The following is a 23,638-nucleotide window of genomic DNA, read 5'->3' on the forward strand; positions in this document are numbered from 1 at the left end:
TATATTTTGCTGCTTGGGGTAAAATACTCTGAAAATATCTATTAAATCCATCTAATCTAGTGTGTCTTTTAGGCCCATTGTTTCCATGTTGATATTTTTGTCTGAAAGATCTGTCCATTGGTGTCAATGGCATATTAAAGTTTCTTACTATGCATGTATTACTATTAATATCTCCTGTCAGTCAATAATTGTTTTATGTATGTAGGAGCTCCTATGTTGGGTAGGTATTTGTTTACTAGGGTTATGTCCTCTTGATTTATCGATCTCTTTATCATTATGTAATGCCTTTCTTTGTCTCTTGTTATAGCCTTTGTTTTAACATCTATTTCAGCTAATATAAGTATTGCTACCCTGGGTTTTTTTTTTATTTCCTTTTGAGTGAAATATCTTTTTTCATCCCTTTACTTTTAGTCTGTGAGTGTCATTTGATCTGAAGTGAGTCTCTTGTAGACAGCATATGCATGGGCCTTGTTTTCTTATCCATTTGGCTACCTTATGTCTTTTGATTGGAGCATTTAATCTATTTACATTTAAAGTGATTACTGATAGGTACATAGTTACTTCATTTTATTATTTGTATTTGTTTTCTTTTTTTCATTTTCTTTTTTACCCCTTCTCTTTTTACAGAAGTCTCTTTAACATTTCTTGTACTACTGGCTTGTTGGTGATGAATTCTTTAAGCTTTTCCTTGTCTGGGAAGCTCTTTATCTCACCTTCCATTTTAATCCAAAGCCTTGCTGGATAAAGTATTCATGGTTGTAGATTCTTGTTTTACATAACTTTGAATATTTCTTGCCAGTCCATTCTGGCCTGCCAAGTTTCTATTGAAATATCAATGGACAGTCTTATGGGAGTATCCTTCTAAGTAACTACTTGCTGCTTTTAAGATTCTCTCTTTGTCTTTGACCTTTGACATTTTAATTATGATGTGTCTTGGTGTAGGTCTGTTTGAATTCCTCTTGTTTGCAACTCTTTGTGCTTCCTGAACTCGTATGTCTATTTCCTTTGCTAGGTTAGGGAAGTTTTCTGTCATTATTTCTTCAAATAGATTCTCAATCCCTTGCTCTCTCTCTTCTCCTTCAGGTACTCCTATGATCCGGATATTGTTATTCTTCATGTTGTCTCAGAAGTCTCTTAAACTATCCTCATTTTTTAAAATTCTATTTTCTTCTTGTTTTTCTGATTGGGTGTATTCTGCTACCTTGTCTTTCAGTTCGCCGATTTGATCTTCTGCTTCATCCAATCTACTGTTGAATCCTTCTAGTGTATTCTTCATTTCAGTTATTACATTCTTCATTTCTATTTGCTTCCTTTTTATGGTTTCTATGCCCTTTTATATGTTTATCTCTCTGTTGATGTTCTCATTGTGCTCATCCATTCTTCCCATAAGTTCGCTGAGCATCCATTATTTTAACTTTGTCTCTGTTAGGTTGCTTACCTCCATTTCATTTAGCTTATTTTTTGGAGTTTTCTCCTGTTGTTTCATTTGTGGCACGTTTCTTTGTTTTCTCATTTTATTAGCTTCTCTGTGTTCATTTCTATGTGTCAGGAATATTTGTTTCATCTCTCAGCCTTGGCCAGATGGCCTAATGTGGAAGGTGGCCTGTATGGCCAGTGGCATACACTCCCTGATCCGTTGTGCCGGCGGCTCTGGACATGATGTTCGTGTGGGTCGTGTGTGATCTTCTGTTGTAGCCAAGCCTTTATTGTTTTTAATACATCGGTGGATGGGATTAACCCTCAGGCTGACTGTGGGAATTGGCTGTACCCACAGGGTAAGAGTTGCTGTGTGGGAGCTGACCCCACTGAGTGAGATTTGCCCTAAAAAGCTTGTATACTTGTTGCAACCACCCTTTGTGTGTACTGCTAATAGCGCTAGTCAGGAGTTGCTCTATTGCGGTCTGGTGCCAGCCTCTGGATGTGTTGGTTTTGTGGTCCCTTGGGAGGGTCTCCCCTGTAGGCCAAGGTCAGCTGCTTCTTTTGATTGCTCAGGGCTACCCTGTGAGAACTACAAAGCTTTCCACAGATGGTTGTTGCCTATGCTGGATCTATAGGTAAGTGAAAGAGACAGTGCTATAGGCAGCAGTAGATTATCCCTTGTCCCTGACCTATAACAGTTTAGCAGAGAGACCAATGCTCCTCAAGGCCTAACACTGCCTTTCATTCTCTAAAACTAGATGAGCCTCTGGGTGATATGCATGTTGGGTGGCACAGGACCCCGGGAGTCTCCTGAGTCTATTGAGTAAATTTCCCCTGTCACTGCAGTTTCAGTGTACATGCCAGTGCTATCTCTGTGGCTCCCTGTACAAGTTTCCAATCGTAGGACGGTCAGCTGTTGCCCACCTTGGGCCTGAATGCGCCATCCCAGGGCAGGGGCAGCCGCCTATCTATGTGAGGTGGGCACTTTGTGTATTGGATGGGGCAGGAGCTCAGGGAGACAAGGGCTATCAGGCCAACACAGACCCTGTATTCCCCTTAAGAGATATTGCAGCTCGTACAGGCAGCAGTGTTCTGCACACACTGTTTTTCCCGAAATGCGCTCACTGCACTAGCCAAGGTCTGTTGCTTGCACTAACTGCTCAACCCCAGAGCCAAGCAAGGCACAAGAGGTTGCTCGTCAATGGCACTTTGAAGCTTAGGTAAAGCAGAATCTTAGGGAGACAAGGTCCGTCTGGCCAATACAGCCTCAATTTTGCTACAACTTCTGTGCCCGGGCATTCCCGCTGTAGTCACAGATCACAGTGAGACCAGCTGTCATCTGGGGCGGTTCCACAGACCCTTGCTCTCCCTGGACACAATATTCCCACTCTTGCAGGCAGCAGAGGTCTGCCTGCAACTGATTTCCCTGCAGTGTTCACCCTGTGCTCTCCAAAGTTTATTTCCTGTGTGGTTTGTGAGACCTGTGGGGGATGGGCAGGGCGGTGGTGGCTCACTGACAATTGGCTGCCTGGAACAATTTGTGGGTTGGGTGAGGCAGGTTCTCAGGGAGACATTGACAGTCAGATCAATACAGCCTCAGTCTTGCTGAAACTTCAGTAACTGTTCATGCATTCACACAGAAGTCCCAGATCACAGAAAGACCAGCTGCTGTCTGGGACTTGCCCACCCATCCCACAGATCCATCCAAATTCATGTTGGCAGCAGTGACCTGCCTGAAACTATCTAGGAAATGTGGCTCACAGAGCTGGCTGCCAGCTGTGAATGTTTGGCACAGGGCGTGGTAGCCATCCAGCAACAAAAGCCCCTGGTGATCTACAGGTTGGGTGGGGCGGGCTGATCCCCTCAGGCCAATACATCCTAATGGCTCTGTGGAAGGAGTCTGCACAGTCAAGCTTTGCAGTCTGTAGATTGCCAGATAGTGGGGCCAGACTAAGGCACAATAGTGGCTGTCCTTCCAGCCCTCATTCTGGTGCCAGGGAATGCAGAATTTCTTGGCATGGATACCTTGCGAGACTCTGACTCACTGCTGGTATCCCGGGTGAGTGTACCTAGATCAGAACGCCTGTGTGTGGGTCCTTCAAAGGGGTGTCTAGGGTTTCACTTTCCTTCCATCTCAGTCAGATGGCCAGAATCCTCTCTGGTGTTTACAGTCAGAGTTATTCAATCTCCTCTTCCCTGGGCTGGGACCATGGTTCTGGGAGCTCCCGAATGAGGTCAGGACTCCCTTCTCCTTCAGGAGAGCCTCTGCAGCCTCACTCTCCCTCCCAGTGATCCTCCACCACCTGTGGGTGTGAGTTCAGCCCTACTCAGGACTTTGCCACTCCTAGCAGCTTAGATATGTCTCCTTTATACTACCAGATGTAGGTGTTTAGGTCAGCTGGACTTCAGGTGATTTTCCACGTTGATTATTTTATAATTTGGTTGTCATTTCAGTGCAGACCTAGGAAGACCCGAACCCTGCTTTTACTTAGTCTGCCATCTTCCCCCAAACTATTTGTTGTTTTATCTCTAGAATTCTGCAGCCTTCTATTTTTTGCCTCATGTCTTATATTCCAGTTAATGTATCACTTTTTTTTTTTATCTCATGGATATGTCATAGTTTCTCCCATTGTCCTCAAAATAAAATAATTCAACATGTTTTGAGTAGTACTGATATGATCCGGCCTGGAGTCTCATCTAGACCTATAGTCAGAATACCCAGAATTTTTTTTTTTTGAAAAGTGGTGGCCTTTGTCTCCTAATCAAACTCCTAACACAAATTTTGTACAAATAGGCTGATAAATACTAAAAGGATCCAAGAACACATAACTCTTTCTAGCCCTGATAGTTCTCTGCAACAAACAATACTGGGTAATGTATGCACATAATATTCGACCTATTTCCCAGTATTGTTTGTTACAGAGAGCTTCCTGGGCTAGGAGGAGTTCATTTATCTATTCCTGGATCTTTTTGACCTATTGTGTGATGTTTCAAATGGAGTAATATAATTCAAAGCAGATTAATTGAACACGTACTGGATTTAGACCATGGAACATGTGAAGAAGCATAAGAAAATGTCTATCTTCAAGCAGCATCAATTAATTTCTATGTCTATAGCAGATTGTGCAAGATACTAATCTTTCTCCTAGAATAATTCAGTTTTATACAGTTGATTGTGAAAAGGCCAGCATAATATCTTCTACGAATACAGCTACATTAGTTATCTATTGCTTTATAACAAATTACCCCATTACTTAGCAATTAAAATATTAAACATTTATTATAACAGTTTCTGTGGATCAGGAATCCAGGTGTGGCTTAGCTGGGTGCCTCTGGCTTTCAAGGTCTCTCATGAAGTTTCAGCTAAACTATTAGTTGGTGCTGTGATATCCTGCAAAGATTCAACTTGGGGAAGGGAAATCAGCTTTTGAGCTCATTCAGGTAATTGTTGACAGGTCTTGGTCCCTCACCATATAGGCCTCTCTAATATGGCTATCCTATGCCTCCAGAGGGGTGCTTGGCAGCTGGCTTCTACAAGATGAAAAATCCAAGAGAGAAAGGAGTAAGAGAGAATGTTCAAGGCAGAATCCACTTTTTAATAACCTCAGAAGTAACATACCATCACTTCTGTAACATTCTATTTGTTAGAAATCAGTGAATAAGTCTAACCCAAGCAGAAGGGGAAAGGATTACACAAAGGTATAAATACCAGGAGGCTGGGATCACTGGGGACCATTTTAGAGGCTGCCTGCCTCTAACTATACTTGATTTGCTTCCCTTTGGGGCTTATTGGATGATGCACACAGTTAATCTAACAGAATAGCAATTAAACTAAGGAAGAAGACTGTTTTACAAGTAAGTTTACACTTCACTCTCATTGATCTTAGTGTTTTTCATTTCTTTCATGACTAGCCAAGGCTTTTCATTCTTTTTCTTTTTGGGGGCAGGGGGGCGGGGGCACCACCTCAGGAAATATTTCTGTTTAGGAGTTAGAATTTCTGATAGTCAGCAAAATCAAGTGCTGTAAGTTTTCAAATTTGTCATAGCTATTTTTTCCATTATCTTGGAAGATTTTCTAATTTCTACGTGTCTACTCTCTTTTAAAAATCTATTAGTTATCTCATTTCTGTAAGATGACAAATCTCTTGTTAAAATAACTGAAGAGCAATAGAGAAATCTTTAAAAGTAAATGACTTGATATTTGATTTTTACCCTTTCTTCCATTACTTAATGAAGATTAATTCTTTTAAATGATAATTGATACACGTTAAAAAATGGAGCAGTAGGGTTATTTGTTTTATCTTTAATTGCTTTGGTAGCAAAATGATTAAAATTTTAAGAGGACATTGATAAACTGACAAATAAACATGGCCGAAGTATTCTCTAGAACAGTGAGGATTTAGAAATCATGTTATGGTTGAAGAAACTTGTGGTAGTCTGGTTGTGCTGGTTTGTGTGCAGGGGAGTGAGGCATATTGGGCATTTTCTTCAAATCTTCAAATACTGAGTTCATGTGAGCTCAAGCCTAGGTCATTTTCTGCATGCTCTCCTCTTGGGTATTTTTATCCATCCCTGTTGCTTCAGTTACCACGTATATGCCAGTGACTTCCATCTTCAAATAGCCAGCTCATACATGTCTTTGAAGCTATAGGTCTATACAGTTCAGCTGCCAACAACCACAGGGCTGAAAGGATAGAAACTCAGAGTGGTGGCAGTGGCAGTGGTAAGGCTGACTTGGACACCACATTGGTCTGGGTCAGTCTGGTTTGGCTTAAAAGAAACAGTAATTTTGGGTGGACTTTCTGCAATCATTCCATAAATATTTATTAAACACCTATATGAGGCATTGTTCTGAATGTGGGACTATGGTAGTGACAAGACAAAATAGGCCCTTGCCTTCATGTAACTTACATTTTTATGGAAGCAGAAAGATGATAAATGTATGAATGAATAAGATTAGTTGGTAATATAATTTAGAAAGAAAACAAAAATGGGTAATGACGGTGATGTTACTTTAAACAGTTCAAATTTCACAATATGTTTAAATTAGTTTTTGAGCCTTGGCAGTCAGGTTCTGACATCATCTCATCTGAATTAATTTAAAGATGAACTAAAGTCAGATTTGCACATACCTGAAGTTTTGGTTGGGCAGTGGGGAAACTAGCCATTTATGGCTATGTAAACGAGGCTAAAATCATTCCCCAAATAGGGACCCTGAAAATTCTTCCAGAAATTCAATTAATCTCTAATTATAGCTATTCTCTTGCAAAAAAGAGTTAACTTCATGCAGAAGGACATACCAATGTACACGGTGTGTACATTAACAAGGAATGTGCATGCTATGATTATGTTTGATTAGCTTTGTGGATGAGCTCTGGCCCTTCACTCTGGGGACCACACCAGTTTTATGTGTTGTATACAGGGCTTTCCTGTGAGATTGGATTTGAATAAAGGGTTTCATAGCTTTAAGAAAAAGGTTTGAAAATCACTGAGTTCAATTACGATGCTACTGAGAGGTATCTGAGCTACGCAAAATGGGCCTAGATCAGCAGTGTGGGCTTTGCCTGGGAGTTTGTAACACATGCAGAATCTCAGGCCCTACCCTAAATCTTCATTTTAACAAGAGCAGGGGATTCATCTTTGCAAAAATTTGAGAAGTATTGATGTAGGCCACTGGTTTTCAATCATGGCTGTGCTTTGGAATCACCTGGGAGTGAAAGATCCCCAGAGGATTTTGATGTGCAGCCAAGTTTGAGAACACTGATTTAGGCCACAGACGGATTGGTGTCCTGAAAATGTTGATTGTCTGGCCACCTGGCAAACCAGGTTTATAGTGTAAGTCAATCAGCTAGAACCCCCACCACAACCCCAGCTCAGCCCAACATCTTCCTTGCATATGAAATCTAGTACATAATGAATGGAGAATAGCTATTCTTATAAGTGTGTGAGGGGAATGGTGAGGGCACTGAGAAATCCTTTCTAGTAAATGGTATAATTTATCAGTAGACTTAGACAGCAGTGAGATCTCATTTATATGCAGTGATTTTCCTTCTTCACCAGGGATTAATCCAATAGAAACACTCAGAAAGACTAGCCTACCTGCTACCCACCCTATCAAGTTAAATTTATTTTATGTAATTGCATACAATAATTTATCTATGGACTTCCTCCAGGGATAAAGCTACAGGGAAAGCTCAAACCTCTGAAGGCAGTAAATAGAATGGCCTTATGTGTTTGTTAAGTCATAAAGCAAACAGCAGGGGTTATTGAAGTGGAGAAGGTGACTGAACATCTAGAAAAGGACACATTGTGAGGGGCACCTCTTCCTTCTTTCACCATCTCTGTCTTCCAGAAAACTGGTACAAATTCAATCTGTATTAGGCATTTCCAATTTTTTAAATTAATTTTTTATTAAGGGAACATTGGTTAACTACATTATGTAAATTTTAGGTGTGCAACGTTGTAATTTGATATCTGTATACTCCATTTTGTGCTCACCACCCAAAGTCTAGTTTCCATTCATCACCATGTATTTGACCCCCTTTACCCATTTCATCTTCCCCTCTGATAACCACAAATCTTTTATATCTATGAGTTTGTTTTTGTTTTGTTTTTTCATTTGTTACTTTTTTTGTTTTATATTCTACACATGAATGAAATCATATACAGTTTTTGTCTTTTTCTGTCTGACTTATTTCACTTAGCATAACACCCTCAAGATCCATCCATGGTGTCACAAATGGCAATATTTCTTTTTTTATAGCTGAGTAGTATACCAGTGTGTGTGTAAAGCTTCTGCACAGCATCAACAAGGAAACCATCAACAATAATCCCCTCAAATAATTTAAGTAAACTATGTAGATATTTGGGAGTAAACATTGCTTATTAATCTTCCAAATGCTCACTTCTTGATTCTGAGTGCAAGAATTGAAAAGATATTTTGGAGAGACAGGTGTTTTGGAGGTAAGAGATCTAACCACAAAGGTAGTTACAAAGCTAGCAATCTCTGGCCATGTTCAAATTTTGACTTTGAAAATTGCAGAAAATTTTTGAAGCTTTGAAAACAGGGATTCCTTAATGTAACAATTTTTTCTGGGATGAGTGGTAGTGAATAAGAGTAGAAGGAAACATAAAGCCAAAGTATTAGGCACCACTGCTAATGGAATATCCACAAAAGATAAACTTCTGACGGCTCTGATATTGTAATATAAGTTAATGAAGATAAGATTTAAAATTTCCTTTTACGTTCCCTTTTCAGATCACATATTCCAGGCCACCAGTCATTTTTCCTCATAAGCTTTAGATAAGTAAAGCCCTGCTGGTAACCTTGAGAATGTGTTTGTGCCATTGGGCCATGTTGGCAGGAAAATCCCAGGGGCTAGGTAGGGTATTTCTCTGGACTGATATTCCACCACGACCTAGATTCCAGATTACAGCTGAAACACAGTGATGAAGTGTGAGCTGTCAGCCTATCGGCAGGTAGTGAATTATTTCCAATGCAATATCAACACTACCTTATTGTGCTTATCTCTGTAGTCTCCTAAAAATGAGGTTCTAAAAAAGTATAATTCCCCCAGGAGAGCCCAAAGATGACCCACCATATCTCTTCCAAACTCACTGAAGCCTATCTCCTACCTTCAAACCAGCAACCCAGCAGAGACTAACTCCAAAAGAGTATCATGAGAAAAAGAAAAAGGTCATTAATAACTTCCCAGGAATGAAGATAGATGTGCCCTTTCCTAGAGAGTCCCATGAAATTTGGGGGAGATACTATTTAAAATTCAAAACAACTACATATTAAAACTAATTTAGACAGGCAAGAAGGTGAGAATCGGTCAGTCATTCATATTGGTTGCCCTTTAGGCAGTTTGTAGCTTTTTCATAAAAAAAGTTAAGATTATTATGAAAGTTACTGGCTACAGCAAAGACATTTATTCTAATTCAGCGCCATCTTCTGCCCAACACCTGATGAGTACATGTGGCACAGAGTGAAGTAAACCCAACAACTGGAGAACCAGCCCTGGGTGTTTTATGTCTTCAAATAGGAAAATAATCATAGCCATGAGGCCAAAGATCTTTAAGACCCTTTACCTATCTTGATAAGGTGCTCTCACTAAAAAGAGAAGGCAATAACTTTGATGGTTTCTCGCTTTTTGCTCATCGTGATTCCCTTTGCTTACTACCTTGAGAGAGTTTCCAGGTCATGTTGAAGAGAGCAGGAACTCACTGAGGCAGAATCCCTGAGTTGAACAGACAAAGCTGAGAGTCTAGGGAGGTCAAAGCAGCTAGAGTTGGGGGGACAGAGTACTGGAGAAAAGAGAGCTGCACAGAGAGAGAACTCAAGAGATTACAAAGGAACTACCTTGAATATTTAGCAGAAATGATTGATGCACGTGTGAGAAAACTACCAGAGACTTGAGGAGGAAAGAACCATCCAAAACGCAAGAGGAAAACAGTACTTGGGGCTCACTCAGGTACAGGGATATTGCCTGTTTCCACCTGCTAGACTAGAAAAAACGATTAATGGAGCACTGAGCAAAGTACTCAAAAGGGTCTGAGACATAGTTCGGTTACTTTAAACCATTAAATCTCTTCACATCTTTAAAATTTTGGGGGAGACTAGAGTCAATTCTAGGGTTAATTGTTCTAGGGCTAATTATTCCCTACTAGTGAGGCAAGTACTGGATATTTTTGTATTCCTACAAATACACAATTGCTCATATTTGGTGAAAACTATAAACCCAGATATCCAAGAAACTCAACAAACCCCAAGCACGAAAAACACAAAGAAAACTAAATTAAGGTACATCATAAGTAAATTGCATGAAATCAGTGACAAAAAGAGAATCTTAAAAATTCACCGAGGGAAAAAGAGATTATGTATAGAAAAACAAAGAATGATAACAGCCTTCTGTTTGAAAAGAAAGGTGTAAGTGTGAAGATAGTTGCAATGGAATGAATGTTTATGTTCTTCCAAAATTCATATTTTGAAATTCAAACCCCCAAGGTGATGGTATTAACAGATGGGACCTTTCAGAGGTGATTAGATAAAGAGGGAGGAGCCCTCATGAATGAGATTAGTGCCTGTATAAAAGAGACTCCAGAGATCCCTAGCTCCTTCTGTCATATGAGCAAAAAAAAGATGAACTAAGAGGTAAGTCAGACACATCACCAGGCACCGAATCTGCTAGCACCATGATCTGGGACTTCCCAGCCTCTACAACTATGAGAAATAAATTTTTGTTGTTTAAGCCACCCAGTCTGTGGTATTTTCGTTATAGCAGCCAGAAGATACTAAGACAATAGTGGAGCAACATCTTTAAAATATAGACAGAAAAAAAAACTTTTTAGAATTCTTTACTTTCAAGGCAAAGAGAAATAAAAACTTATATATATATATATATATAAAAGCCGAAAGAATTTATCACCTAGACTCACATTGTAAGAAATGTTAAAAAAATTCCTTTAGGCAGAAGGAAAATTATACTAGATGAAAATCTGGATCTAGACAAAGGAATGAAGAACACCAGAAATTATTGCTACTTGGGTAAATATATAAGAATTTTATTATGTTATTTAAATTTAAAAAAAGTTGACTATTAAAATAAAAATAATAGCAATGCAACATGGGTTGTATGATATATGTAAAAATTAAATGTATAACAACAGCACAAAGATTGGGAGGGGAGAAATAGAAGAATGCTATTGTAAGGTTCTTTCACTATATGCGAAGTGGTATAATATCACTTGAAGGTTGGACTGTGTTTAAAGATGCATCTATCCTAAAGCAATAAATAAAAATTTAAAAGGTTATAATTAATGAGTCAATGAATGGTATAAAAAAGAATTTTTAAAGTATTCAATTTAAAAAAAGGAATTAGAAAAAAGGGAAAAAGAGTACAAATCACAGATAGGACAAAAAGAAAACATATAGCAAGATGATAGGTTTAACCTAACCATATCAATAAACACATTAAATATAAATAGTTTGAATACCCAAATTAAAAGGTAGAAATTGTCAAATTGGATTAATAAAAAGCAAGACCCAACTACATGGTATTTACAAGAAACACACTTTAACCATAAAGACACAAATAAGTGAAAAGTCTAAGAATGGAAGAAAATATACTATAACAGTAATTGACAGAAGCTGAAACGGCTACATCACTACTAGACAAATTAGATGGCAGAGCAAAGAATATTACGAGTGTTAAAGAAGGTTATTTCATAATGATACAGGGATCGGTTCATCAGGAAGCAAGAGCAGTCTTGAAAGTATACACACCTAATAAATCACATAAATATGATAGAACTATAAAGGGAAATGGACAAATCTACAATTATTGTTGGAGATTTCAATTCCCTTTTCTCAATAATTGATTTTTAAAAACTAAATAAAAAATCATCAAGGATTTAGTAGGCTTGAACAACAAAATCAATCAGCTTTACACAGAGTATTTGCCAAGATAGACCATATTATGGCCCATAAAACAAGTCTCAATACATTTAAAAGGAGTCAAACTTAAAGTATATTCTTTGACTGCAGTGAGATTTAAGTAAAGGGATCAATAATAGAAAGTTCTCTTATAAAGTGTGGTATGTCCATATAATAGAATATTATTCAGCAATAAAAAGAAATGAAGTCCTGCTACATGCTACAACATAAACAAACCTTTAAAACATAATAAGTGAATAAATATGTTCTGGCTAAGCATTTCAGATATGCTGTATATTGGAAAGAAGAAATCGAAATTAGCTTTATGCACTCAGTTCTATTAAAAGTTACTAGCAATTAATACAGACTTAAGGAGGAGGGGAGTAATTAGCTCTCTTGCCCTGAAAATTAATGGGTGCTTTTCATTATACTCCTAAGGAGAATTTTACCCAATAACATTCCATTTCAAATTAATGTAAAATGAAAACTACATTATTTGAAAATTCTGGCTACAAAACAAATACAAACCACAAATCTCACAAAGATTAACAGGGAAGGAAGATCAAGCGGAATAACAAACTATTAGTAATTTAGACAGGAAGAAGGTAATAAAATCAATGTGTTAATCATTCTACCTGAATCAATAAGCCACAATATTTTTTAAGGGCATGGCCAGGTTTATGTAAGGTAATAGTTAATATAGTTCTTTTTAGGTTAACCTAGGCTTTTAGGAGTGGGTAGTTACTGAATAGTTACAAAAGGAATGAAATATACTCCATAAATTCCAATTTTAAAATACAAGGGCCTGTACACAGAAATACTCTTTTTTCATTTCTAGGGAAAATCGTCTTCCTTTTTCTACACAAAAGGCCAAAAACTGTTCAGGGTTGAGTGTCAATAATTTCAAATGAACCAGTAGGGGACAGAAGCAGACAAAAGCTGAGCAACAGGTTACCCTGGAATCTATTCACACTCGGAGTGACTTGAGATAGACTGCTGATAAACTGCCTCCTATGTGCTAAGTTGAATTTATCATATTTCCTTACTAAGAACCAGAAACCAAGATAAAATTGCCCTTTTTTTCTTTCTTGTTTCTGTTCTCATGCTAAAGTCACCATTGGATAAGAAATACTGACCCAAGAGCCATGACAGCAGTTACATGAAGCAACTTTGTTTTATTTTCTATTTCCTTCCAACTCCAGTTTTACAATCCTTTTCATCTTTACAGCCACTGTATTTATTCAGGATTACGTGTGGTTACCCTCATCACTTGGCAACTTGTGGTCTTATCCCCAAAGCAACATCCAAACAAATCTGGTTTTATGAGGCAGTTCATTGCCATACACATTTAACCTATACCACAATCATGTCATAACAGGCATAGAGTTCACTTCTCCCACTCTAACATTGTGTTAAAGTTTAGCCAGGAAAAGTTGCAAAGGAACAAATGAACAAGTATCAAGTATATGTAATGAATCATGTAATTCATCCCAATTTTGGAAAGCTTTATCCCATATAAACCCACAAAGACATATCTCTTATGAAGCAGTAGAAGTGGATTGTAAAGTATCCTGAACACTTTCATCTATGTATCATTACAATTGTCTATAAACTGAAGAGAAATAAACACTGAAGTTTTTTACTTAGCAAACTGGGTACTTAATATGTGTTCAACTAAAGATGCTTAAAATCTGAACCCTGTCCTCATGGACCTCACAATCAAGTGGGAATCAGATACATAAAAGAAAAAATATCATAAATAGAATATTGCATTCTATGTGAAATTAAAATGATTTGGATGGGGTATTGCTTAGCTGGGAGTTGGGAACCAAAATGGGAGAGATCAGATATCATGAGATGTTTTGCTTCCTGGGGAAGGGCACCCTGAGTCCAGTGTTAAAGGATGGACAGAGGTGGCCAGGTAAAGAGAAGATGGAAGGACATTAGAGCCAAGGCAGACATTTGGAACAAGAGGCAAGGCAAGAATATAGGATGGGTATGGTGGTGAGTGGATTGGCAAGTACCATAATCAGTTTTGTGTTGCTGCTGTGTTCAGTGGGAGTTGTGAGAGACAGAGAAAGAGAAATAGACAGGGACAGAGGTCTATGGGCCTTATATACCAGGCTGAGACTTGGAGACTTCACCCTGTAGGCAACCAAGAGCTTGGGAACTATTTTGAGGTTGGAAAATTGATCATTCTGGAAAGAATTGAGGGTCATGAGATTAAGGTCAGAGAGACTAGTTAAGAAGTAGCTACAATTGTCCAGAGATGATGCAAGCCTTAACTAAGATACTGAAAGTTGGAGTGGAAAGGAGTTACATTTTTGAGTTCAAATCTTCAGGCCTTGGTAATTGATTGGATTATGAGAGTGGCATGTGGGTAAAGGAGGAATCAAGGAGGACTCTTAGATTCCTAGTTTGGATGACTGGGAGGGTGGTCAGGCAGCCAGCGGAGATAGAGAACAAAGGAACAGGAGAAGGGCTGGGAGATAATGAGTCCAACTTTAGGTAGGTTTGGGTACCTCAGAGATATTTGGGTGCAGATATCTGATAGGCATATGAATATCAGCCAGGTGGGCCTGAGTTTGGCTCTAGGGTTTGTTTAGGCTACACTCTTAAGTCACTGGTGGCAGACAATATAGAGTAGATGAGACTTTTCCAGTAGATGAGTAGAGCAGAAGAACAAGGACTGAATGGTTAAAGAACCCCAACAATGAAGGCATAGGTGGAAGATATGAGTCTCCAGTCTGAATAGAGAAGGAATGGTCAGAAGCAAGTGTTTTGTGGTAGAAAGTTTTGAGGAGTACCTCATATTACAGCTTAAAAGCATCTCAAGATCCCATTTGTGTTGTTCAGTTAGTAAATATGTGAGTGCTTAGTATTATGATAGTTCCTATGAGGGGAGGGGGCCATAAGAAATCTACCACAGTACTCTTGACCTAAAAAGCCTTATAATCTAGTTGGAGATACAAAACTCACTCAAAAAAAAAAAAAAAAAAGAAAATTAAACAAAAGCCTAAGGAAGAGGCAAACAGCTGAGGAGGATGAGGTCTAAAGAATTCTGTGGGAGTGAGGAAACCAAAATTTCAAAGAGAAGTAGGACCTAGTTGACCTTTGGAGCCAGATGGGCCATGGATGACGGATTCTCCAAGGCAAGGGAACATGCCAACAAAAGATCAAGAAGAGTAATGTCTACTGTGCATGGAGTAGCCACTTCACATTTGTGAACAGGGACTGATCATACTAGAAATATAGCTCAAAACCAGGACTCTAAAGGGCATGAACGCCCATCTAGGGAGTTTAGATTCTATATAAAGGAAAATGGAAAGTTCAATGCAGAAAAAGAGTTGCCTTCATTAACAAGCAGTTGCCAAGTGTGTATTCTCCAAAGAGTGTGAAGAAATGTTTCTGTCCTTCAGAGAGAATGAAAGCAGTATTTTAGAAAATTAATACAATGGTTGTATATCTTTTATTTTCTACTTTTGAAATAGTCTGACAGATCAATTTTTTTTTAATTTTCAGAAGGTACATTTTCTCTGCTCTTTTTGTTGTCAAGTTTCTTGGTTACTGTTATTTGCAGCCTAACTCTCAAAAAAAAAAAAAAAGAATAAAATTCTCCCTCAGTGAGACATAGCCTATGAGATTTTTATAAAATTTATATTTTATAGTAACTTTTCTCCTTCAGAGAGTCTCAGAGAAATACATGCTCAGATTCTTCAGAAATCACTAAAATATGGTTACATTAATCAATCAAATGATAAACTGTAGTATCAAGGTGGTGTTATATAGCAAAAGAACTTTCTAAAATGTGATTGTATCTTACCCTTATTTTAAAACATTAAGTCTTACAATTCAATAAAAGAAAGGCTAGCAAGTTAATGAAAAAATAGGCAAAGGACAGGAAGAGGTAGATCAAAGAAAAAGAATTGTAAACAACCATAAGCACATGAAAAATGTTCTTCTTAACTCTTATGCTTCTCTATAATTTAAAGAAATGTGTATAAAAACAGACAAATGACTTCTTTTCACATCTAAAAGTGTTTGCTATGTCTTCTGTTGGTAAGGGTATAGGGACTCTTGTCTGATACTAATAGCGGTGTAAATTGGTGCATTATCATGGAAAGCCAATTTGGCATTTGCTTTCACATTGTAAATACAAACGCTCCTTGACCCAGCAATTCCACTCCCAGAAATTTCTCCTATAGCTATTCCTGTACAAGTGTTTCAAGATGTGTGTAAAAGGATCTCCATTGCAGCATTTTTTATTATTGATGTTTCTTTTTCCTTTTTTTAAAAATGAAATCTAAATCTTCCAGTAAGAGATCAGAGTAAGAGGGTTAGTCACTGTAGTATCTACAGACGCTGGACCCTGGAAAGTCATAAACTGAAAGGTATAGATCAAGGTGTGCTATTGTGGCCTTAGCCATAATCTACACCCTTAGAGACTCTCTACATCCTCCTTTAAAGACACTGATTTATTCCTGAAATCCTGGCCACTTAATGAAGTACTGTTTTATTAAAAACAAACAAACAAACAAACAAACAAAACAAAACAAAACAAAACAAAAAACTACTTACCTCAATCTTACTGGGAAATTGTGTTATGCTCTAATCCAACCTCAAATAACCAAAAATGTTTTACAGATATAAAAACAAATCAACTGAATAATGAAAACAAGTTTGTGTAAGTAATAAACATCAGTTTGCAAATATGCACATAATGAAAGTCCCTTGTTCTTGCCCAAAGGGGAAGAGACTTAGTAGTGGATGATGGATGGTAGAGTGGGGAACAAGGGAGTCCTTCCTTGGAAGGTGAATTCTGCTTTATGTACCATCTTTTTCACTTTTATGTGGACTCAGGGTTATCTTGCTCTGAAACTGGTTTTAAAAATAAAATTGTAGCATAGAAAAATGTGAGAGCAAAGTAAAACCTAAACAGAGTGCTTTGATCATGTAGAAATAGTACACATGAACTATAGATGGAAGATGTGTGAAAGATGCTACTGCTTTATTCCTCTTGCTTGGTCTGCATATACAAAACAAAACACTTTGGCTTCATTCAAACATGGTGCGTAGTTCCAATTAGTTCTGTATGATAATCTCTGACTAGAGACCATTATTCAAGTAAATTGGTGAGTGTGTCTTTGCCTGAAACTATAGTGTACAAACTTTCATTATAGTGCAGTTATTATGTTTATGGAGGGAGAGTCATTATACCATTTTTTAACAAAAGTATTCCAAAAAATCATGTGGCTTTGCAAAGAGAAGTTATAGAAAAGATAAGTAATTAAATGGAAAAAAAATAGTACAATCTCCTTTTAAAAAGAACATATGCCCATAATACATGTTTATGGAGAGAAAATTCTGAAAACATATATAAGAAATTGTAGCAGTGTTTTGTTTTGTTTTGTTTTGTTTTTCGGAGGAGAGAAGTTGGAGTCAAGAAAGAAATGTATGCTATTTAAATTTTTACTATGTTAAAGTAAGATTTTTATAATAAAAATCAGGCTAAATAAAGAATCCTTCAGTGATTTACCGCATAAGAAAGGAGTTAGAGTTAGGGTTCAGGAATTAACATAGAGAACACTGCAGTATCTGTCTGTCCACACAGGTACCACCCATGTCCCTGTGTGCCTCATTATAGCCCCCACCAAACCACTTGCTGTTCCAAGAATTAACTATGTGTCCCTGAACTTCTTTGCTTTTGTGATGTTTCCTTTGTCTGGAATGTTCTTTCTAAACTCATCTATCACAAAACTCCCTCTCATCCTTCAAAACCTAGTTCAAGTGTACCCTCTAATCGGATATCTTTCCTGACCTCTTGAAACCCCAGTCCCTCCCTAGGCAGGTATGCCCTGATGTACTTTCCTAGAGATGAATGCCTGTGAGTCAGCTGATATGCTATGAATGGTTCTTCCCGGGCCATGCCCAGATGCTTGGGACTATTTTCCAATCGGGGGAAAGAGTAGCTTAAGATAAGGTTTGGGATGCATGTAACACCTATTCCAGTTTGGGTGCAGGGTTCACTCACAAATATCATGGCTCTCCCAGCTTTCATTTATTAGAACCAAATAGCTACTTCCTGAACCCTTTTCCTCAGGGTCGTTAGTCCTGAAGCCAGGAGCATATGTCTTATGGCTTTGTTCATCCTAGGGGCTGGGAAGATGAAACTCTGACTACTATAGGTTCAACCTCTTTATTTTATTTGGTGAGATATGTTAATTCTTCAGAGCAAGTTCTGTTGAGTTATGTTGGCCAATGCAAAGTTAACTATAGATTCACAAGAAAACTCTCCAACTAAACTTGGTAATTTTATTCAGCCTCAGTTTTAATTTTTTTAATGAGGAGAAAATCATTTATAGAAAGTAGTTTCTATAACATATGCAGAAGTCTACTTCATCCTTCATGTCCTCACACCCAAGTTTAAATGATCACAAACAAAACTGTAAGAACTATTCACTACAAAATAAGCAAAAGTAGCCAGTGAAATTCTGAAAAAGAAACAACACAAGGAGAGTGACTTTACCAGAGATTAAAACATACAGGGATGTCTCAGAAATTGAAAAATGCTTGAATAAAGAATAAGAACAGTGGAAGATAATGGAAAGTCCAGAAATTAAACCAGACATGTGATATTAATGCGTGAAAAAGATGGCATCTCTCCTCTTTCTCTTCCGGTCCCAGGCACTTTGGGAGCCATGGACTTCAGTGTAAACATGGCCAAGTCCAAGAACCACACCACACACAACCAGTCTTGAAAATGGCACAGAAATAGCATCAAGAAACCCCGATCACAAAGATATGAATCTCTTCAGGGGGTGGACCCCAAGTTCCTGAGGAACATGTGCTTTACCAAGAAACACAACAAGAAGGGCCTGAAGAAGATGCAGGCCAACAATGCCAAGGCCAAGAGTGCACATGCTGAGGCTATCAAGGCCCTTATAAACCTAAGGAGATCAAGCCCAAGATCACAAAGGGTGGCAGGCACAAGCTCAGTCGACTTGCCTACATCACTCTCCACAAGCTTGGGAAACGCGCTTGTGCTTATATCGCCAAGGATCTCAGACTTTGCCAGCCAAAGTCCAAGGCCAAGGCTCAAACCAAGGCCCATGTTGTGGCTGCAGCTCCACCTCCTGCTTGGGCTCAGGCTCTGGCTCCCAAAGTTGTCCAGGCCCCCATGAAGGCTCCAGAGTAGAAGCCTCTATCTGCCCATGTGAGGATGGAAGGATAGGTGTGACTCCTGGGCTGCTGTCTGCATTGGGCTGGTGTCTTCATCCTCCTGTACTATTCATAAAAATAAACTTGAGGCAGGGTCTGTCAAAAAAAAAATGTCATCCCTAATTGGTAGGCTCATGAGAACTTTGGACTACTAGGTTGTGATCTGAAAAAATACAAAGTTGGATCTGTGTATCTCAAACTGTACAACTACAGTAGAACAAACTCCAAATGAATTGAAGATTTAAGTGTAAAAAAGAAACCATAAAAGCATTTCAAGAAACATGAGTGAATAAACAATGAATATGCATGGACGGTTCATACACACTCACACTTACACATACAAACAAACCAATATTAATGGCTCCTAAAACATGTGAAAATATACCCAACCTCGGTCATAATTATAGAAATTAAAATTACACTGAGGTATTATTTTTCACCTCTTAAATTGGCAAAACTCTAAATGCGTAACAGCCTCTTGATAAAGTTATAGGGCAGTTGGTATTCTCACATACTACATGTGGAGATGCAAAAGTTATAACCGATATGGAGGGCTAATTTACACCATCTATTGGAATTACAAATGTGTTTACCTTTCGAACCTATTGCACAGATGCACTCGCCATGTAAGAAATGACATAAGTTTACGATTGTTCATTGCAACACTGTAATTGCAAAAAATTTGACCCAATTATCCATGAAAGAGAACTGGTTAAATAAACTTTGCCATATCCACACAATGGAATACTATGCAGTTGCTAAAACAGAATGAAGGAGTTCTTCCATATGTACCAATATGGAAAACATCTCTAGGGCGTACTCAGTGAAAAAAGAGGTGGGAAAAAAGGGGAGATGGAACATCATATATAGTATGTTTCCTTTCGTATAAGAAATGGAAAATATAAGAATACTTATTCACATTTGCTTGTGCTTGTGTAAGGAAGCACTGGAACAGAAAAACTAGTGTGACTGATTACCTAAATGGGACAGGAGAGAAAGGAGTGAATGGAGACAGTGGTAGAAGGGATATGCCTTAATATATGTCTTTCCATATCACTTTAACTTTTGGCTATTGTGAATGTATTTCCTTTTCAAAAAATATAAATAAAATTTGAAACTGTACCCTACAGAAAACTTTTGCCAAAGTCAGAGATAAATAACACAAGAATGGAGTAGAACTTATGTTTTAGAAGAAATCTAAATTAAATGTGTTTTATTGTACTGTTAACTTTACCTCCTTATTAGGATCAACTTTGATCCTTTGCTTGGTGTGATGGTTCTTTCTTATGTCAAACAAGGATGTCAATGTTGACAGAAGTCTGGCGAATACTAATAATACATTATTATGTCCATAGATAAGAAAAACATATTCATAAAAGCTACAAGATAATCTTTCCATCAATTATTCATTGAGAATCCATATAGTTGGAGGATAGTTGAGTACTTTGTGGGTAAATAAAAATGTCATTTGATGGTCAGGAAGCAATTAGACTAATCATTTCCAAGTGCAAACTTACAACCAAGATTTCCTCACTAAGATTAAGCCTTTAAACACCATGATTATTAGGGAAACATACCTTGGAGTCTTGTTCAGGCTTTGTGGCCCTGAGATTCATTTTATCCTCCATTGTACCAACCCCAGAAATTTTTGCAGTGGTGTTGTGGATACGATGAATGTCATAATTCACATCTCTAATAACATATTTTTCTTCATTGGGGCTTGTACTGTCTTCTCTCTGTCTTTTTGCCAGCATGTCTCTTTCTCCCTAACTCCTCGATGCTGTTCAGTCACCTAGAAAGATGTGTAGTGGCATTCACAAGCAATGATTGGCATCAGATTTCCTTCATTATTCTGCCATAGAGTCAGCATTGAAATTGATGGGAAACCAAGTGCAATCATATGAAATTGATTGCCATTTGGGTCCTATTGATTATCCTGCCAAATCTATGACAAGAAGAATAGCTGTAATGGATAGCAAAAAGGCAGTGACTACACATGCTTCAGCTGCCATTTGAGGTTGGCTAAAATAGCACCTACCTATTGATGTACATTAGAAAATAAGAAAGAAATGTCCTTACATAAAAGCATGCTAGTGGAGGGAAAACATTTATTCTTGCCTACTAATGATGGTCCCTTAAAGTTACCTTCGATGACATTCAATATTCTTTTTTAAGCTCAAAAATTGTTTGAGAACTAAGAACTTCTGGGAACATCTTGGACTGAATTACTATAGATGATCTTCTACAGTAACACATAAAGATGCTTGCTAGAAAATATCAACAATAGCTTTTAAATATGTAGCTTAATTAAAAATAAAAGAAAGCAAATCCTTACAAGTGCAAAACTAAGAAAGAATCAAAATCAAGGCCCTATGGGTTTGGGGTGGGGATAGGGTGAAGCATCAGACCCAGATATAGGTCTTCATGGCATAGTGTTAGGATTTAATGGCCATATCAGGACAGAAGACATGGTCTTGGGTTAATGCAAGAAAAATTGGACTTGATTTTATTTCATAAAGCCAGAATTTCAAAAGAGCTATCCCCTCAGTAAAGGTAGACTAAAAAAACTCTCCGGATTGGCCCAAGGATTTAACAAGGAGGTCGTCTCTGCCTACTACTCTAGGTGGATTTTTTAAAGTTTCTGTAAGAAAAGAAAGCCACAGGTTTGCGCCACAAGTAGATGTGGAGTATGAATTTTCACTACCCATATTGTATGAGAATTTCCAAGTTAAGAAATCAATATAAAAACTGGTTCCAGACCAACAAAATCTCTGCTCTACCTAACTGAGGGAAATTGGAAACATATCCTGTAGGAATTCTTCTACAATCCAGGATACATAGGGCTTCAGAAATGTGGTAGTTTAAAAAAATATTGGCCAAAATATTCTTGATACCACACTGAAGATTGCGATCTATGTCCCTACACTTAAATCCTAGCAGGTTTGTGAGTGTTATGACCAATAGAATACAACTGAAGTTATGCTACATGATTTCTGAGGCTAGGCTTTAAGAGGTCTTGAACTTACCACCTTGTTTGCTGAAACATGCATGTTGGAGCCCTAAACTTCCATGTAAAAAAGTATTACCATCTTGAGGCTTCTGTGCTGGAGAGTTCACATGTAGGTGCTCCTGCCTATGTGTCACTGGGTTGTTGGCTGACAACCAAGTCAATTGCTAGTCTTGTTAGTGAGCCACCTTGGATGTCTAACCCAGTAAAATCTTCAAATGACTTTTGGTCCAGTTGGCTTGGACTGCATAAACAAAAGAACTCAAGCCCTTCCTGAATTTCTAACCCGCAAAATTGTGAGCAACATTAAATAGTTATTTTAAGCCACTATGCTTTAGAATAACTTGTTTATAATAATAGATAACCAGGAAAAGGGAGAAGAGAATTTCTGGTAAAGAGATGCTCACCAGCACAAATTATGAACATAAATGATCCTCAATGAAGGAGTCCACAGACAATGTGCAGGAAGATGCTGAGAACTGGAGACAATGTAATAATCTGAAAGAAACTATGTGTGAGGTATAGTATTTATAATATTTAAAAATGATTAAAGGAGTTTGACACAGTGAGATTATAGAGAATCAGGGACTTTCATGCACTGTTGGTGGGGCACAAAATGTTCTATTCCCTATGAACAACAATTGGGTTATATCTATCAAAATTACAAATATAGTTAACCTTTGACTCAGCAATCCCACTTAGTGACTCTCACACAGATATACTTGAGTACATGTAAATTGACATATGTACAAGTCATTCAATACAATATTATCTGTAAAAGGCCAGAAACAATCCAAGTACAGGATACTGGTTAAACTAACCATGGTACATCAACACAATGGAATGCTATGGAATGCAATGTCATCTCAAAAAAGAATGGGGTCATGTTTTTATGAGCAAAAAGTAAAACAGGACAGTGTTCATATAATATATGATGCTACCTTATTATAAGAAAGAGAAAAAATCAGATTATATATTTAAAAATCTTTATATTTGCCTAAAGAAACACTGGGAGGATACACAGGAAACTAATAAATGAAGTTACTTATTGAGGGAGGAATATGTTGTTTTGATTTTTAAGCTATATGAATAAAATGAGACTTTAAAGTGAGACATTTAAAAATGATTAAAAGGAATCAAAACTTCAATAAAAGAAAAAAGGTGTATAAAAAAAGAAGTATTTAATAAAGAAAAACAAAAAAATAGAGTTATTAGAATTAAAAATTCAATGGCTATATTGGACACAGATGAAAACAAACCTGTGAATATTACTTATAATTCAGCAAAGAAAAATGAATAGGTGGAAAATATGACAAAGATATAAAGAAATACGGAGGCGAGAATGAGAAGGTCTAACATATATATGATGAGTTTTCAGAAGGATTAGAGAAAATGAGGCAGAGATCATCACAGTAAAACTGCAAAATACCAAAAACAAAGAAAAAATTGTAATCAGGTAAAAAAAAAACAAGAAAGAAAAATTAGACTGAAAATAGACATCATCAACAACAATAATGTCAGAAGACAATTATATTCTATCTTCAACTGTTAACGTGAAA

At 37.6% G+C, this 23,638-nt stretch overlaps 1 long non-coding RNA gene and 1 pseudogene across 1 annotated transcript in view; both read left to right on the forward strand.

Moving 5' to 3' along the window:
• LOC120622705 (uncharacterized) overlaps nt 1-23,638 on the forward strand; it is a 42,091-nt gene that overhangs the window by 6,905 nt on the left and 11,548 nt on the right. The gene's annotated exons all lie outside the window — the stretch shown is intronic.
• On the forward strand, nt 16,617-19,225 carry LOC120622701 (60S ribosomal protein L29-like; annotated as a pseudogene).

The sequence above is a fragment of the Pteropus medius genome, unplaced genomic scaffold (assembly GCF_902729225.1).
Source record: "Pteropus medius unplaced genomic scaffold, Ma_sr-lr_union100, whole genome shotgun sequence".
In the NCBI taxonomy this organism is placed as follows: domain Eukaryota; kingdom Metazoa; phylum Chordata; class Mammalia; order Chiroptera; family Pteropodidae; genus Pteropus; species Pteropus medius.